Source organism: Mustelus asterias, chromosome 20 (genome assembly GCF_964213995.1).
Source record: "Mustelus asterias chromosome 20, sMusAst1.hap1.1, whole genome shotgun sequence".
Classification (NCBI taxonomy): Eukaryota; Metazoa; Chordata; class Chondrichthyes; order Carcharhiniformes; family Triakidae; genus Mustelus; species Mustelus asterias.
The window spans coordinates 70,125,344-70,130,128 of NC_135820.1; the positions used below are offsets into that span (position 1 = coordinate 70,125,344).

General features: G+C 46.3%; 1 non-coding gene across 1 annotated transcript; it reads left to right on the top strand.

Moving 5' to 3' along the window:
• The first annotated feature begins 4,133 nt into the window (after nucleotides 1–4,133).
• Nucleotides 4,134–4,206, top strand: trnat-ugu (transfer RNA threonine (anticodon UGU)). The gene has a single exon. It is a non-coding gene; the product is annotated as a tRNA-Thr (tRNA).
• Nucleotides 4,207–4,785: the final 579 nt, after the last annotated feature.

Sequence of the window (4,785 nt, forward strand, 5' to 3'; positions counted from 1 at the left end):
ATATGTGCCGAGCCTTAATAAATGAACCCACGAAGTGTTTACCCAATCCTTTAAGAGTGTTTGATGCCTTTATATCATGATAAAAACACAACACAATCAAGAGATTATTGGATTGTTATTACATGTTTTTTTTGTGGGAGTTTGCTGTGCATACATTGGCTGCCATGTTTCCTATAATACAACAATGACTACATCTCCAAAGTACTTTATTGGCTTTAAAGCTCTTTGCGACGTCTTACACACATGAGAAGCGCTATATAAATGCAAGTCTTTCAAATGCAAAACTTGTCTCTTCAACATGTCTTCCCAAATCCGCTGATCCCACTGCCTGGAGAGACACAGCGTTACCTGCATGGGATCCACAGCACCCACAGGGTCCCTTCCAAGTCTCACACTATTCCACCTTGGACATATGTCGGCGTTCTTTCATCAAGTGCAGTTTTCCAGTTCCACACACCGTGGGACTGGAAATGCAGCAGCCCTTATGGTCCATCTGATTATCCGTCGTACCTGCTACGACTCCCATGGCGGGCAGGACCAGAAAATTTAGGCCACCATCCAGAGAATTTCCAGAATTTCCAAAATTTCCAGAACTCCCAGAATTCCAGAATTCCAATTTCCAGAAAATTTATCATCGTTATTCCGTCAAAATCCTGGAAACCCCCAACCAACTGTGGAAGCACGTTCACCATACGGACTGCAATGGTCCAAGAAGATAGTTCACCACCACCTTGTCAAGGACAACTAAGGGTGGGCAATAATTGCTGGCCGAGCCAGTGACACTCATTTCACAACAAAAAAGAAACACGCAACAATCAATACCAATTTCTCTTTTCTTGGGGTTATTTCTGGCAATTTTCCAGCAGCAGTACCTCGACAGCATTCCAGTGACAACGACACTGCTCAGTGAAAGCCTTATCCCGGGACATGAGAGTGCAAAGTGTGGGCCTTCCTTTGATCCTCCAATAAGCCTGCATCAGATTTGCAGCTCACTCAAGGAAGCCTTGTACTGTTGTGCTGCAGATCTCAGCTTGAACACTGTTCTTCCAGTATCTGAGCAGCAACAAGATCGTAAAGATTTGTATTTATACAGTATCTTTCCTGAGATCAGAACATCCCAAATCATTTTACAGCCAATTGATTAATTTGGTAGGGTAGTGTCATGAATGTACCAGCAGGTTAGGAGCCATCAACATTTCAAAAGGTATTTAATTGGACGGGAGTCCCAGTAACGACACTAGCAGTGTAGACAGACCGAAAGAATAATTGTCCTACTAATAGAAAACACCTTAGTTGAACAATTTGAAACTAAGGGAAAACGGAAGACATATACAGAACATAGAACAGTACAGCACAGAACAGGCCCTTCGGCCCACGATGTTGTGCCGAGCTTTATCTGAAACCAAGATCAAGCTATCCCACTCCCTATCATCCTGGTGTGCTCCATGTGCCTATCCAATAACCGCTTAAATGTTCCTAAAGTGTCTGACTCCACTATCACTGCAGGCAGTCCATTCCACACCCCAACCACTCTCTGCGTAAAGAACCTACCTCTGATATCCTTCCTATATCTCCCACCACGAACCCTATAGTTATGCCCCCTTGTAATAGCTCCATCCACCCGAGGAAATAGTCTTTGAACGTTCACTCTATCTATCCCCTTCATCATTTTATAAACCTCTATTAAGTCTCCCCTCAGCCTCCTCCGCTCCAGAGAGAACAGCCCTAGCTCCCTCAACCTTTCCTCATAAGACCTACCCTCCAAACCAGGCAGCATCCTGGTAAATCTCCTCTGCACTCTTTCCAGCGCTTCCACATCCTTCTTATAGTGAGGTGACCAGAACTGCACACAATATTCCAAATGTGGTCTCACCAAGGTCCCGTACAGTTGCAGCATAACCCCACAGCTCTTAAACTCCAACCCCCTGTTAATAAAAGCTAACACACTATAGGCCTTCTTCACAGCTCTATCCACTTGAGTGGCAACCTTTCGAGATCTGTGGATATGGACCCCAAGATCTCTCTGTTCCTCCACAGTCTTCAGAACCCTACCTTTGACCCTGTAATCCACATTTAAATTAGTCCTACCAAAATGAATCACCTCACCTAACATATATGTATGTTAATCTTTCAGAACTACAGAAGCTGGGGAGACAGACAGCCAAATATACTGAGAGACTCTGCAAGGGAAACAATGATATAATTGGGGACCTCTTCATGGAAGGCGGAGGCAGTATTCATCTAGCAGAGGCGCAGAGACCAGCTAGCAGCCTGTAATCCAGTTCTAGTTAGCAGATCAGAAGCAAGAGTGCAGAAAACCTTTATGCAGGCAGTTAAAACCTATATCTTTGCTGAACCAAGAAGAGACTTTTCCCCTAATAGCTATTCAATTGTACACAGTGTGGTAGCTGTAAACTGGCCATTACTTATAGCTCTATTGGATTGGATGTTGTTTGGGAAGAGAGAAGTCCTAAAAGAGTTCAGATCTTGTAAATGTACTTTTGGATCAAAAGGATAATTCCTACTTAAACTTGTTTAGTAATCTCTTGCACTTAATTGTTTTAGATCTTTATAGTCCCGGTCGTGTATATGTGTCTTCTCTTTATTGTAATAAATAGTCTTTAATAAATGTTATGCCATGACTAACAAAGAACAAAGAAAATTACAGCACAGGAACAGGCCCTTCGGCCCTCCAAGCCTGCACCGACCATGCTGCCCGACTGAACGAAAACCCCCTACCCTTCTGGGGTCCATATCCCTCTAGTCCCATCCTAGACTGGACTGGTTGCTGTCCTAAATGGCTATGCACGTGGTGCCTTACACCGTTCCTGGAGGCAAAACAATACATGTATCAATGTTTCTGAAAATATCACAGTTTATTTATTAGTGTCACAAGTAGGCTTACATTAACACTGCAATGAAGTTACTGTGAAAATCCCCGAGTTGCCACACTCTGGCGCTTATTCGGATACACTGAGGGAGAATTTAGTGTGGACAATGCACCTAACCAGCACATCTTTCGGACTGTGGGAGGAAACCGGAGCACCCGGAGGAAACCCACGCAGACACGGAGAGAACGTACAAACTCCGCACAGGCAGTGACCCAAGCCGGGAATCGAACCCGGGTCCCTGGCGCTGTGAGGCAGCAGTGCTAACCACTGTGCCAACAGGACCCAGTATATGAGGGGTAGTCCCTCTGGGGAAGGGGGGGAATGGTTGGTGTGGGGGTGGGAGCTTCATGCAGTGGTAGGTAGGAGGGTGGGGGGGTGGGACGGGATATGAGATGGTGTGGGGCGGTGGGGGGGCGGGGGGGGGGGGGGGGGGGCCTGTGTTCACTTTGCATTTGGCAAATCTGACAGCCCAGTAAAGTGGTTTCTAATTCTCCCATGAAGTGATTCGGTTGCCCGCCTCCTTAGAGCAGGCACCCTCTCCACGTCCGGTACCGCTGCTGGGACGATACCTTGGCGGCAGGGCTGGTGACTGGATAGCCGGCCATGCTTACACCAGTGGGCCCATCCCCCCACCAGCCCCCTGCCCTCCCAGACCACCTCTTGGAGGCCAGTAAAATCCCAGTTCATGAAGCGGATCGAGAAGAAAAGTACGCTAACCTGTAAACTGTTGAGTTGCCTCATCTTTCAGACGTGTCAACAACAAAGAATAACTTGCCCCGGTTGAAGAGTTAATGGAGGCACTTTTCCAGCCCATCAAACCACAGTACTTCAAAATAATTTATTTTTCAATGTTGTTTTTCTTTCCTGAACCAAGTTCATCCACAAGAAAAGTTTTATGATGTTCTTATTTTTCAATAGGCTGTTCGCAAGGTGATTTATCTTTCAGACATGAGCTGAGGGAAATGAATCACTGGGGAACGGTGGGATGAAGAGAACCCAGATATTTTGAATTCACATCAGAGGTTTTCAGAATCCTCATGCTTACTCACACATCTTCCCGAGGTAAACTCAGTGGATTATTCTCTCCATCAGCCGTTCCTCTGTGGTTGGCACTTTTGCCCCTGATTCAGAAGGTCGAGGCTTTAAACCACTCTCCAGAAGCCTGAGCACATAATCTAGGTTGACACAGCCTCCAGAACCGAAGGAGTGCTGTCGTGTCGGAGGTGGGAAACTCATGTAGGAGGCTCCATAGCTCAGGGGTTAGAGCACTGGCCTTGTAAACCAGGGGTCCTGAGTTCAAATCTCACTGTGGCCCCTTGCGCAGTTTTAAGCGGCACGGTGGCTCAGTGATTAGCGCTGCTGCCTCACAGCGCCAGGGACCCAGGTTCACTGTGGGGATGCTCTGGTTTCCTCACACTGTCCAAAAATGTGCAGGTCAGGTCGATCGGCCATGCTAAATTTCCCTTTAGTGTCAGGGGGATTGGTGGGGTAAATACGTCCGGTTAGGGGAGTAGGCCCTGGGTGGGATTGTTGTTGGTGCAGGCTTGATGGGCCGAATGGCCTCCTTCTACACTGTAGGGATTCTATGATTCTATTCTAGGTGCCATCTGAAGTCCTTCCTTTTCTTCTCTATGAACAGTATGCTTTGTCCGCATAGCGCGCAAGAAACAATACTTTTCACTGTATACTAATACACGTAACAATAATAAATCAAATCAAATCAAGTCTATTGGATGAGATGTTAAACTGAGATCCTGTCTTCCTTGTAGAAGATTCCATGGCACTACTTCAAAGAGGAACATTGGAAGTTCTCCCAGCACTGTGACCAATCTTTACCCCTCAACCGACATCAAGAGAATGCATTGCATGGTCATTTCTCTCATTGTTGTTTGTG